This window comes from Piliocolobus tephrosceles, chromosome 3 (genome assembly GCF_002776525.5).
Source record: "Piliocolobus tephrosceles isolate RC106 chromosome 3, ASM277652v3, whole genome shotgun sequence".
NCBI classification, from domain to species: domain Eukaryota; kingdom Metazoa; phylum Chordata; class Mammalia; order Primates; family Cercopithecidae; genus Piliocolobus; species Piliocolobus tephrosceles.
Window position 1 is genome coordinate 147251571 of NC_045436.1, and position 14134 is coordinate 147265704.

The following is a 14134-nucleotide window of genomic DNA, read 5'->3' on the forward strand; positions in this document are numbered from 1 at the left end:
ACTATAAAGTTGTCAATTACGCTAATTTGTTATACCTTAAGAGTCAACTGCATTATTTCCTAAGTCTGGTGGTTAAGAGCTTACAAAGACAATGCACTTAAAAATTTTTAGATCGTCTAAAATTGCTAAAGCCTCTAGTTTCAAGTTCATAAACTCTTAGATTAAAACACCCAGTAACAGCAAAATAGAGAAAAATTAGTCAACAGAGAAGAAGAAAGAAATACAAGCGCAGAAAGAGACACTAGCAAGAAATCATATAGACCTGGAGAGAGAGAAAGTAGCCCTAGCTCCTAGCTTTCGGTTATTGGTGCCAGTTGCTTTTGAGGCCCAGCTGCACTTCTCGCCCTTGGCGTCTGATATAAACTATATTCCTTTTCTAATATGACATTCCTTTTGCTTACGCTAATTTAAGTAATATTGTTTAATTTGTCATGAAATACTCCTTAAGTCCAAAAAGGCAGAGAGGAACAAAGTATAACAGTTTATATATTTAGTATTTTTCACTATTTTATATATGTGTGTATACACATCATTTACACACTGTAAATGACGCCTTAAAGAGAAAGGGAGAGAGAACTCAAGTATAGTTATTTTCTGCTGTGACTGTAAACTCCTCATTTATTTATTTATTTATTTATTTATTTACTTTCGAGATGGAGTCTCACTCTGTCACCCCGGATGAAGTGCAGTGGCGTGATGTCGGCTTACCGCAACCTCTGCTTCCCAGGTTCAAGCGATTCTCCTGCCTCAGCCTCCAGAGTAGCTGGGATTACAGGCGTGCACCATGATGCCCAGCTAGTTTCTTTTGCATTTTTAGTAGAGATGTGGTTTCACCATTTTGGTCAGGCTGCTATCAAACTCCTGACCTCAGGTGATCCACCCACCTCAGCCTACCAAAGTGCTGGGATTAAAAGCATGAGCCACCACGCCTGACCCTCATTTATCTTTTTATCCTCACAGTGCCTTATACTATTTATTTATTTATTTGTTTATTTATTTATTTATTTATTTATTTTTGAGACAAGGTCTTGCTGTCCTATAGGCTGGAGTGCAGTGGCCTGACCATGGCTCACTGTAGCGTCGACCTCCCAGGCTCAAATGATCAATCATCCCACCTCCCTACCCTGCCCCCGTGAAGCTGGGGCTGGAGGCACATGCCACGACACCTAGCTAATTTTATTTATTTTTTGTAGACACAGGGTCTCGCTATGTTGTCCAGACTGGTCTCAAAACTCTTGGACTGAAGAATCCTCCTGCCTTGGCCTCCCAAAGCGCTGGGATTGCACAGTCTTGAGCCACTACACCTGGCCCCTTATACACATTTAACAAATGTTTATTGAATAGACATACAATTTAAAAAGAATGAAATTCATTTGGCCAAAATAACAAACCTAATCGTGGAGTTTTCAAAAGCATTTCATTTTGAACTAATAAGTTCTTTATAATTCTCATTAGCATAATTCTGATTAAACACACTCACATACACAAAGAAATGCTGTTTTCTATTTTCTAAATAGAATACTGCACTGACATAATTTGGGTTTTGATTTATTTAGATTCTGTGTCAGCTCATGGGACTCTGAAGCCTTTTTAGTAGTCATTAAGACCGTTCACAAACTATTCCAGTTCTCCTCTTTCTGGGCACATGGTAGAAATGCATTTCCCCATCTCTTTGAAGTTGGGGGTAGTCAAGTGACTTTTGGCCAATGAAATAGCAGTGGAAGTTACCTGTGTCACTTCCAGACAGAAGCCCTGAAGAGCCAATGTACACCGGGTGCAGTGGCTCACGCCTGTAATTTTGGGAGGCTGAGGCAGGTGGATCACAAGGTCAGGAGTTGGAGATCAGGCTGGACAACATGGTGAAACCCTATCTCTACAACAAATACAAAAATTAGTCAGGCATGGTGGCAGGCGCCTGTAATCCCAGCTACTCGGGAGGCTGAGGCAGGAGAATCGCTTGAAACTAGAAGGCAGATGTTGCAGTGAGCTGAGATCCTGCCATTGAACTCTAGCCTGGGCAATAAGAGTGAAACTCCGTCTCACAAAAAAAAAAAAAAAAAAAAAAAAAAGAAAAAGAAAAGAGCCAATGTAAAATCACCACATCCTTTCCCCTGTCCTAACAACTGTAGAAGCACGTGCTGAAATACAGCCTCCGATAGCCTGAGACTGACCATTTGTAATGGAGTTCTCCTGCTGACCTGCTTCAGCATGTAGTATAACAGAAAAAAAACTTTGCTGTTTAAAATCAATAGGATGTGAGAGTTCTTTCGTTACCACAGCATAATCTATCCTGCCTAGTATACTCAGCAAACCCCTTTCTCATAAATGGAATGAAGCAATGAATAGCTCTGGCCCTCTAGTTTCAGAATGGTATCATTTTGTATAGCACTATCATTTAGAGAATACTTTTGAATGGAAGTGCCCCTCATTATCCAAACTCATCATCCGAACACAGGAACTGAATGGATTCTGATAAATTTTTGGATCAACACCTCATTCTCTCAACTCTCTGTACCTGCCATCTCAAACTCTGGAACCAAATACATTTGGATAGGTGCCATTCCTTGCCTTCCATACTCTTGCCACTTGCACTCAGGAATGGAATAAATTTAGACAGTGAAGAATTCTTGATATATTATTTCATTTGCACTCTGCTGTTTTTCTACTACCCAGTACCCAGTAGATTCTCATTTATTCCATAAATGAATTTATGTACTGTCATCATTCTAGTTTTACAAATAAGGCAATAGATTCAGGGAGGTTCATCGACTTGCTGGAAACAACCCTGCACATTCAGTAGTGACACAATCCCAGAGTTTCTGGCTTCAAATCTTCGCTCTTTCCACTCTGTACTGTGCTTTCTTAGGTTTCTCATAGCTATGGAATGCTTATGATTTGATAGTAAATTAACAGTACAAATAGTGTTTGTGATTTAAAAAAAAAGTCAATCACATATTTACATCCAAGAATAAAGTCATTCCTCAAGGACTTCAACTTGCCTATACCTAGTCTAAGTCATAGACACTAAATACCCTGAAGCACAGAACAAGAAGGTGCCCTAGAGGTCCTTCAACAGGCAACTTGCAGAACAATGAAGAAATGTGAAAGAACTGGGGGAAAATAGCGTTCTCCTTTGCTATACAGTATGTTAAAATCCTGACTTTTAAATTATCTTCACTTTGGACCTTACCAAATTGGCTAACCTCAACTCTTTGCTTTCCAATTCTCATTGAACCTCAGTTGTAAGAAATACCAATGAAGAACTGCCTGAAGAATAGATAATTCATCTTTTTTTATTTTTATTTTTTGAGATGGAGTCTCACTCTGTTGCCCAGGCTGGAGTGCAGTGGCACCAACTCAGCTCACTACAACCTCCACCTCTTGGGTTCAAGCGATTCTCCTCCTTCAGCCTCCTGAGTAGCTGGGACTACAGGTACGTGCCATCACACCTGGCTAATTTTTGTATTTTTAGTAGAGATGGGGTTTAACCGTGTTGGCCAGGGTGGTCTTGAATTCCTGACCTCAAGTGATCCACCTGCCTCGGCCTCCCAAAGTGCTGGGATTACAGGCGTGAGCCACTGTGCCCAGCTAATTCATCCATTTTTATAGATTCAGTGGTCCTCAATTTGTGTTACATAGTCAAATAGATTTGGAAAAGATTACAAAATATATCCCTCTTTAAAATAGCAACTTGAACGTTAGTATAATAAATCTCTAAGAAATTCTGTAGTAAAACCAATTTTCTAATCTAGTTATCTCAAACTTACTTGAGCTCAGAACCTTGTTGCCAGAAAGGAAATATTTTCTCATTCCTTAGAACAGTTTGGGAAATACTGTTCTAGATCATTCTAAAAGTTATAAATGGATCAAGTAACTCCACTCCTTCAGAAAACTTATTGTTAACAGTTTTATTACTCTCCTGTATTGAAAAACACTGTTGTGCAAAATTCACTATTTTCCTTAGGGGTGTTTTAAAGATACTGTCAACTGCATCCCATATCTCCTTTTTTTATTAGGGCCCATGAAGAAAATATGCCTCTCAGGCCTCATTACTGGAAAACGCCTTGCTTAGGGCAGAACTGGTTTGTTTCTAATCTTGGAATTAGAAACAAATGAAACTTTGTTATTTTATTTTATTTTTATTTATCTTTTTGAGCAGAGGTCTCACTATGTTGCCCAGGCTGGTCTTGAACTCCTGAGCTCATGTGATCTGCTCGCCATGGCCTCCCAAAGTGCCGGAATCACAGGTGTGAGTCACCGCGCCCGGCCAAAACAGGCTGAAACTTATGTTGTTCCTTTTTCTCTTTTTACCTAGCTCCCAGGAAGCCCAAGGCCCAAACTGTGACTCATCTCTAGCACAGGATCTTTTAAACAGGAACTTGGTATTATCTTTTTTCTTGACTTTGTATTCTTCTTTTCCTGCTCTACCTCAATTTTTCCATTTAGTTTGTTTTATCCTATGGTACTACATGGCCCCTAGATTGCTTCAAATATATAGTTTCTGGAACTATATATTGTACATAGTGCATCTTCTTACAATTTCATGTTGATTCCGCCCTCCCTGCCCAATTACCCAATAATGTCAGCGTATTCATCTTTGTGTAAAAGTATTCACATAAGTCATAACAAGCCTATAGGACATACACATTCACAATACAGTCAAATCTGTAAATGCTGAAAACCAGAAAAAAAAAGAAAAAAGAAAAAAGGAAAAAAAAAGGTCATGATTTTTTTTTTTTTTTTTGCCGCCAGAGGTCTAATAACCAAAAAGAGTTATTAAACTGTTTCCTAACAGGAAGGACAATCAACATTTATTTAGCACCAGCAGATGCCAGGCACATAACAGCAGCTCCATTTTTCAAAGCAAGCAGGAGGGGCATCTGCACGTCTAACCTCTGGAAGAAGACACCAGAAACAGAATAGTGGGGAGGTGCAGGGGTGGGTGGGGAAAGCCCGTCTGTCCCTTTTGTACCTTTTGAATTCTGTGAACTTGTCGACTACTAAAGAATAATTTAAAAAATGAAACGAAGAGATAAAAAAAACACAGTAATGCCTTACTCTTTGACACAGCAAACTTTTTACGCCAGCTTCCGATCCCAGAGTACGCACTGAAATAAATGCCTAAATGGAAAAGTTTCACCAGACACGCCGGGTCTTGGGAAAATAAAGTCCTCGTCTTACTCTCCACACTCCGGGGGCGAGGCTCTTATTTAAAAGAAAAGCTTAAAAAGTTAGGTCAAAATTTCCTGCAAGTAATAAGGAGAGGAAAAAAAAATCCGAAATGGTTTCCAGTTTGTTTTATTGGCAGGGACAGTCCGGGAAAGCAGCAACGTGTGCACCGCAGTCCGCTCCTCACCGCCGGCCACCAGCGCCGCGTCCACAACTTTCCACAACTCCAGGGCGGCCCGGGCGCCGGCTCCAGCGCTCGGGGATGCGCAGCGGGGAGGCCGGGCCGGGGTTCGAGCCCCGGGCGCCGTGTTGAGAGGCCTCTGCCCGGTCCAGCCCCACCGAATCGGAGGGCCTCGCAGCCGCCTCCCGGATGGGCAGAGTCTTCGCGCCCAGCGCGCTCGGGGCGGACGCGGCTGGGCGTGAGAGTCGCGTGGGGGCGGGGAGCGGGCCCTGCCCGGAGCGGCCCCCTCCCCGACGCCGAGGAAGTCGCACTTACCACGTCGGGCTCCGGAGGCGGCCGGGGGTCACGGCGGGCCAGGCCGGCCAGGCGGGTGGAGCGGGGGAGCCGGGGGCCGGGGCCGGGGCCGGCGAGCTGAGGTGTGGGATGCTCGGCCCCTCGCGCGCCCCTGGCCCCGTCCGGGCAGCCTCACCCCCGGCGCCGGCCGGCCCGGAGCGAGCCACTCCCGCTCCGTCAGGCGGCGCCAGGCCAGGGGGTCAGAATACCCCGGCGGCCCCGAGGGGGCAGGCGAGTAGGTGGGGGTCAGGGACCGGTTAGCCAGTCAGTCCCCGCGCGGCGCAAGCGGCTGCCCGCCCCGCCCCCTCCCGCCAGGCCCCGCCCCGCCCCCTCCCGCTAGGCCCCGCCCCCTCGCCGGGCCGCGCGCTCCGAGAGACCGCGACAGTCATTTCCCCGCCGGGGGTTTCTTTGCTCTCCTGCGCGGCGTGGGGACGGCCCGAGCCGGGGAAGGGGTTGGGGGAAGGGGAGCGTCTGTGACGAGAGGAGCTAGTGGGGGAAGGGGACGTCAGACTGGGCGGGGCTATGGCGAGGAGGGGGCGTGGCGTAGCGGACCTGACAAAGATTCTGGTTGTTCCCCGCCCCTTGAAACTGGGGTTAGGGGAATTCCTGGGGGTGGAAGTTAGGAAGAGGTCCCTCTGCAGGGCTGGAAGGCCGTGAGAGAGGCGGCCTCTGTCATCTCAGAGCTTAGAGGGAACTCACCAAGACTCGCCTCCCTTCTCCAGCCTCAGTAACCATTCCCCTTGCAATAATCTGATAATTAATGTGCTCTAGGTGGTGGGTTTGTGGCATCGCAAATATCATCCTCAGCACTGTGACTATAATCATTGTTTTCCAGTGGTGGAATAATAAGAATCTGAAAAAGTGGGTTCTTTATTCAGTCCTCTACCCAACATTGAACTCCTATATGCTAGGCTGTGAGAATAACAACTAATTTATTTGGCACCTTATGAAAACACTAAAGTACTTTACATGTTAATTCACCATCAGGTTTGAGCAAAACAGCTATGGTCCCTGCCCCCAGTAGCTCATGATGCATTAGGAAGGGAGGGATTTCCGTACTTTGTCTCTGAGTGATGCGTAAACCAAATGCCCATCTTTTGGTTCTTAAAGTAATGCCTATGTTCATTATTCGTAGATTAGTGTTTGCTACTCTGAGTTAGTTGTATGCTCTCCGTCCTTGATGGTTGAATGTGGTCATTCCCCGCAAACAACATTTGTTCAGGAGATCTTCAGTTTGTCTCCATAATAAAAAATCCAATGCAAGCAAAGCAAGTGGTCCAGAAGACTGACAATCAAATAACATAACCAAATTGTGGTATCAGCCTGGGGTGGCTGGGAGATCTATTTAGGGATGTTTTGTGCACTTCCACTTGGGGAAGTAGTTAGGAAAAAACAATATGATGTAAAAGAATGAAGTACTGACATGGACTGCTAGTTCAAAGGGAAGTGGATGGGACAATTTAGGATTGTTACAGTCAGGAAGAAGATACATCACAAACTCTCCCAAGGAGGGTTCCAACCACAAAGTACAGGATACATTTTTTATCGGAGCTATGTGGAAGAGACACCCTCCACCTCTTATGCAATGACACTTATGCCCATAGATAAAAATTGCCTCAGTAACTTTGTTTTTAAATACAAAAGACAATTGTGTAAACAAACCCACTGCTTGAATTTTTGGAATTTGGTACTACATTTCAGCCCTTATTGGATTTTTCAATGTTTACCTTTGTGTACATTAACAGCAAATGACATTCTTCTCATAGTTTTTTTTTTCCCCTGCTCATAGTTACTTGTTCAGTTTTGGATTTTTAGTCCAGCATTTTTCTTTCAGTTTTATAAAGAGAAAGACTAGAAAAGCATTGCAATCAAATCAGATTACAATTGCAGTAAAAATTCCTTATTTAAGAAATAGGCATTCCCAGCCAGGCGCGGTGACTCACGCCTTAATCCCAGCGCTTTGGGAGGCCAAGGCGGGCGGATGGCGAAGTCAGGAGATTTGAGACCATCCTGGGCAACATGGTGAAACCCCGACTCTACTAAAAATATAAAAATTAGCTGGGTGTGGTGGCATGTGCCTGTAATCCCAGCTACTTGGGGAGGCTGAGGCAGGGGAATCACTTGAACCAGGGAGGTGGAGATTGCTGTGAGCCAAGATTGTGCCATTGCACTCCAGCCTGGTGACAGAGCGAGACTCCATCTAAAAAAAAATAAAAGAAAGAGAGAGAGAGAGAAAAGAAAGAAAGAAAGGAAAAAAGAAAGAAAGAAAGGAAAAAAGAAAGAAAGAAAAGAAAGAAAGAGGCACTCCCATACTTAATCTTTTTTTTTTTCCCTGGTGAAATATATTGTTTGTTCTATCCTGAAACCTATTTTATTTACTGATCTGTATTTTCAGCTCATTTGCTCCATCAGCCCAGTAAAAATGGTGAAATAAAACATCCCCTGTGATCTGGCTCCCTCCACGGGCTCTCACGCTACTCCCAGACACTGGATTCCTTCCTCTTCTGCCAACAGGCCAAGTGCTTGCCCATGCAGCCTTCACATGTTCCTCTGTCTAGCAAGCTCTTAGCTACTCCCTCCTCCATCATGTCACTTTTCCTGACTATCCATGTAAACCTGTAACCCACCCCCCAACTCCTCTCTTCTCAGCACTGAGCACCACCTGACATATACATCTGTTTATCTCTGTACTCCCACTGGAATGTAAACTTCATGAGAGCAGAGCTTTGTTTTGTTACTTTTAAATCTCCAGTGCCTATTATTTCCCATGTCTGTCATACAGTAGATACTCAACAAATATTTTTTAAATGAATGAATGAATCCAAATAGGAGAGATAGCTTGTATTCCTTTTGTAATGGCCAAACAGCTTTCATGCAATTTATCTTATAACTGAATCACATGACTTAGATGTATTAATAAGGTCTAAAACACAGCCCACATTTACCTTATTTAAAAGTAGAATTTGGCTGGAAGTGGTGGCTCATGCGGGTAATCCCAGCATTTTGGGAGGCCCAGGTGGGTGGATCACTTGAGGTCAGGAACTTGAGACCAGACTGGGCAACACGTTGAAACCCCACCTCTACCAAAAATACAAAAATGTGCTGGGTGTGATGATGGGTGCCTGTAATCTCAGCTACTTGGGAGGCTGAGGCAGGAGGATTGCTTGAACCTGGGTCGGGGAGGTTGCAGTGAACTGAGATTGCACCACTGCACTCTAGCCTGGGAGACAGAGCGAGATTCCATCTCAAAAGAAAAAAAACGTAGAGTTTGAAAAGGCGTTTTATCTCTCATTCTGGCAATACTAAGGAACAGGATTTGAGGAAGCATCCACAGCTAAGAATTTATGCTGAGATCTTACAACTTCGGCCATAAATGGATCCGTAGAATCAGAGGGAATGAGGGATCAATACATGCTGTGAAAGTCTTAATAATTTTTCATGAGAGGAAACACAGCCATAATCAGAAAATTTGAAAACTCTACTGATAATTTGATACATGATGTCAGTAAGACGTCTTCTGTGAATGCTTAAATAATTTTAATGGATACTTATGATGATGAGGTTAACAATGTTTTAGTCTGGTTAAAGTGTAATACCAATAGATAGTAAAGAGAATTTAACCCTAGTATGTAAATGCGCTTAATAAAGAAATGGTTTGATTTTTCATTTTGTGCTCTGCCTACTGGGTGTGTGGGTGGGGAGGATTAAAAGATTAAACTATGATTATATACAGTATATGTGTTCAAAATCTGGATCCCAGGAATGTGATCTTTTTTAGAGGACTTAGGATTTCTTTTAGTAGTATTTCTGCTCTCCAAGTTCTGACATGAACAGCCTCCTATGGAATCAGTCTCATTAAAATAGAGAGCTATATAAATATGACCAGATCATACCCCTGGGAAGCAAATCTCCGAATCAGGAGAGACAGGTGGCCAAGTAAACCCAACTAAAAGTGTGTCCCTTGAAGTTTACCTTCTCACTCTGGTTTCTCTTGGTTCACCTGTCAATTTGGTCCAAATAAAAAAAAAAAGAAAAAAGAAAAGAAAGAGAATTTCCTTAGCTCTTTTTTTTTTTTTTTTTTTTTGAGACTGAGTCTTGCTCTGTTGCTAGACTGGAGTGCAATGGCATGATCTCAGCTCACTGCAACCTCGGCCTGCCAGGTTCAAGTGATTCCCCTGCCTCAGCCTCCTGAGTAGCTGCTGGGACTACAGGCCCGCACCACCATGTCCAGTTAACTTTTTGTATTTTAGTAGAGGTGGGGTTTCACCATGTTGGTCTCGATCTCCTGACCTTGTGATCTGCGTGCCTCGGCCTCCCAAAGTGTTGGGATTACAGGCATGAGCCACCACGCCCAGCCTCAGCTCTCTTAACCACAGCTAAACCAACTTTGCTAAAATCTAAAGGAGAATAAAAATGAAATTATTACTATATTATGGAAAATATAAACAACACCAATAACTTTATTCATTTGTTCAGCTTCTCTTCTCAGTTTCCATTCTTCCAAGAACAAACTTCCATCCCCAAGGGGAGATATAAATTTGCAGGCAACCTAGCTAGTTTCCTTCCCTCTAGGCTCTCTTTTTCTCTGCACAGTAAGGTCATTTTTCTGTCTTATTATTTTTTTTCTTTTTAGACGGGGTCCTGCTGTGTCACCCAGGCTGGAGTATGTTGGCGCGATCCTCCCACCTCAGCCTCCTGAGTAGCTGGGACCACAAGCCACCATGCCGGCTAATTTTATTTATTTATTTTGTAGAGATGGAGTCTTACTATGTTGCCTAGGCTGGTCTCAAACTCCCAGGCTCAAGTGATCCTCCTCCTCAACCTCCCAAACTGTTGAGATTACAGGCATGGGTCATCACGCCTGGACCACTTTTCTCTTTCACATGGCCACCACAAGCCTGTCCCAATCACAGCCAAGACTAAAAGCCCCACTTGTCCTCTGTCCCCATTTTTCTGGTGAGAGGGATATGGCATAGTCCGGGTCAAACTGCGGGACTATGGTGACTGTCATAATGTATGAGCTACTTCTTCAGGTGAGACTCACTCTTCACACGTGTTAGGAAGGTCATTACTGGCCCACTGTCAGGCCACTCATTGCAGTCCCCAGAGCATTCCTGAAAGAACTGCCCAACACAGTGTTGGGGACATGGGGAAGGAATGTGCATTCTCTCATGCATGTATTTCCATTCACCCATTCATAAGTAGGTGTCCTATAACCAGGCCACAGTTACTGACTGAATAAAAAGGTCTTTGCAAAAGGGCTTTCCATACTTCCTGCCAGTCTCCTTAACCTTTCTAAAATACAAATTTAATTCTGTTCATCCCCCAGGACCGTGTTTAACATGCTTTAGTGACTCTATTGCTTTCAAGGTAAAGTTCAAACACCTTAGCATTGTTGTAAGGTCCTTTATAATCTAACCCCTATCTACCTATTTAGCCCTATGTCTATTTTGAACTATTTGCAGCATTGAGAACATATCATTTTTCCCACAGCTGTGCTTTTAAATAACTTTCCTCCTTCCGAAATACCCTTCTTTCCAATATCTGCTAGCCCTCAAGACTCAGCTCCAGGGTCACTTCCTCTGGCGATCTTTATCCTGAACTTTCCAAGCTGAGCAAGTTCCTTCTTTGTGCCCCCAAAGTACACTGGATGCCCCTTTGATTGTAGCAGTTACTCAATGGGTTGTGAACATTGGCTTACTTGTCTGTCTGCTTGACTAGCTGAGAGGTCTTTGATGGCAGGCCCTCAGAAATACTTTCTGAATGAATGAATGAATGAATGAATGAATGAATGAAATCCACCCTCCCCGCTGCCTATGAAGTCTTTACAAACAACAACTTATTTGAGTATGGCCATTTTTCCCCTGAGTGTTATAACATATACAGACAGGATCTTTCCTCTAATTTATAGTGCTTACTACGAGTTTCCTTAAACTTTAGAAGTTTAACTTAGGATTTCAGAAACTTACAAGGACAAGGTTATGAACACAAAGTACTTGTATTTATTTCTATGGCACTGAAAAAATTATTCTATACTTTCATGTATTAAAAAATTATTTCAGCATCTCTATATAATTACTTTACATTTTGAAAATAACAGTTGAAAGACTACTAATTGATGTTGATGTCTCATGAGTTAAAAATGTTCCAGGATGGAACGGGTGCTGTGGCTCAGGCCTGTAATCCCAGCACTTCCGGAGGCCGAGGAGGGTGGATCACGAGGTCAGGAGATTGAGACTATCCTGACTAACACAGTGAAACCCTGTCTCTACTGAAAATACAAAACAAAACAAAACAAAACAAAACAAAACAAAACAAAAATTAGCCAGGCGTGGTGGTGGGCGCCTGTAGTCCCAGCTACTCAGGAGGCCGAGGCAGGAGAATGGCCTGAACCCGGGAGGCGGAGCTTGCAGTGAGCCGAGATCCTGCCGCTGCACTCCAGCCTGGGTGACAGAGCAAGACTCCATATCAAAAAAAAAAAAAACAAAAGGTCCAGGATGTATCTTTGTATTTGATATATTACTTCCTGATTCACTAACAGAAGGGAACTACTCAATCTGACTTCTGTTTTCATGTTCTGAGAGAACAAGTTCATAACCACTATAGAAGTTTAAACATTGTTACTGTGCTGACAGTTTGTGTACAGAAATCACAAAATATTTACCAAATATTAAGAAGAGGGCTACAGCATAGAAAACACTGCTACTTGTTATGAGGGAGAGAATGAATAAAGATGAATCAAACAGATACGTAAACTGAAAAGTTCTTATCAATTATTAAGCTTCTTCTACCTCCATCTTGTTCATCTTTGTAAAAGCACATATCCCTGTATTCACACTTGCATTCTGTATTCAGTGACTATACTTAGCACAGAATTCTTGGGGAAAGATTCTAGTTAAGTAACAAGCAGCTGACCTGAAATACAAAAAACAGTGAGTGAATAGAAGGTGGCACGCTCTGTACGCATTTGAAGACATTCAGAGTCAATGGGCTAAGCAATACAAAGATGGAAGAAAAACAACAACAACAACAAAACAACAAAACCAAGCATTTCATTCTCCTCTGCTCTATCCCCAAGAAAACCAAGAAATATTACTTAGAGTCAGACGAGCTCTCTTGTTGCAGCCAGTTCTTTTTATCTGAGACTGGATCTATTAGGCCTGATACTTTCAGACACTGAGAAATTTATTTTAGTTTATCTCGTACATATTCAATGGTTGTTATATTTACCATCATGAAGAATGTTTTGGTTATGCTTTTCTGTCTCTTTATGCATGTAATTAACAAGATAATGAATTCTGTTATTCAGTTGCCAGACTTTGTTCCTAGAGGCTGAAATCTACCACAGTGGTCCCAGAATCCATTCCGGGGTCGTTTTCCCTCTTTGCTCCCACTCGCTGTGAGTATGCAGCTGGGCAGACAAGCTTGACTCATAGTTCTTTTGAGGAAAGAGGCTCCAACAGGTTCTTTCCTGTCTAGGCTGCAATCTCAGGGTAGAAGGTTTTGTTAGTGAAAACAAACTGCCTTTCCAGCCACAGGTGATCAGGGTCAGGACACTACGGGCCAAGCAGCCCTGTGTAGGCTGGGCATGAGAAGCCCAGCCACATCTCAGGAGGCCTGAGTGTGAGGGCCTGGGGCAAACTCTGCCCATTGAGGATTCTAAACCTAGTGGTGGCAGGTCAAACCACATTTCCCCACTTAGAGGAGAAATGCACTGAATGGGCCAGGTGCAGTGGCTCATGCCTGTAATCCCAGCAGTTTGGGAGGCCGAGGCAGGTGGATCACCTGAGGTCAGGAGTTTAAGACAAGCCTGGCCCACATGATGAAACCCCATCTCTACTAAAAATACAAAAATTAGCCAGTCGTGGTGGCACATGCCTGTAATCCCAGCTGCTCTGGAGGCTGAGGCAGGAGAATGGCCTGAACCTGGAAGGCAGGGGTTGCAGGGAGCCGAGATCATGCTCACTGCAACAAGAGTGAAACTCCATCTCAAAACAATAAAATAATAATGATAAAAAAGAAATGCGGGGGCGGAGCAAGATGGCCGAATAGGAACAGCTTCAGTCTCCATCTCCCAGCGCGAGCGACACAGAAGACCGGTGATTTCTGCATTTTCAACTGAGGTACTGGGGTCATCTCACTCGGGAGTGCCGGACAATCGGTGCTGGTCAGCTGCTGCAGCCCGACCAGCGAGAGCTGAAGCAGGGCGAGGCATCGCCTCACCTGGGAAGCGCAAGGGGGAAGGGAGTCCCTTTTCCTAGCCAGGGGAACTGAGACACACAACACCTGGAAAATCGGGTAACTCCTACCCCAATACTGCGCTGTAACACCGGCACACCGGAGATTATATCCCACACCTGGCCGGGAGGGTCCCACGCCCACGGAGCCTCCCTCCTTGCTAACACAGCAGTCTGCGGCAATCTAACCGCAAGGCAGCAGCGAGGCTGGGGG

At 43.9% G+C, this 14134-nt stretch overlaps 1 protein-coding gene across 1 annotated transcript in view; it reads right to left on the reverse strand.

The window, feature by feature from the left end:
• KLHL5 (kelch like family member 5) overlaps positions 1-6107 on the reverse strand; it is a 78536-nt gene extending 72429 nt beyond the window's left edge. The window contains exon 1 of the mRNA XM_023224538.2: positions 5666-6107. The gene's annotated coding sequence lies outside the window, so the exon portion shown is untranslated. The remainder of the gene's footprint in view (positions 1-5665) is intronic.
• Positions 6108-14134: the final 8027 nt, after the last annotated feature.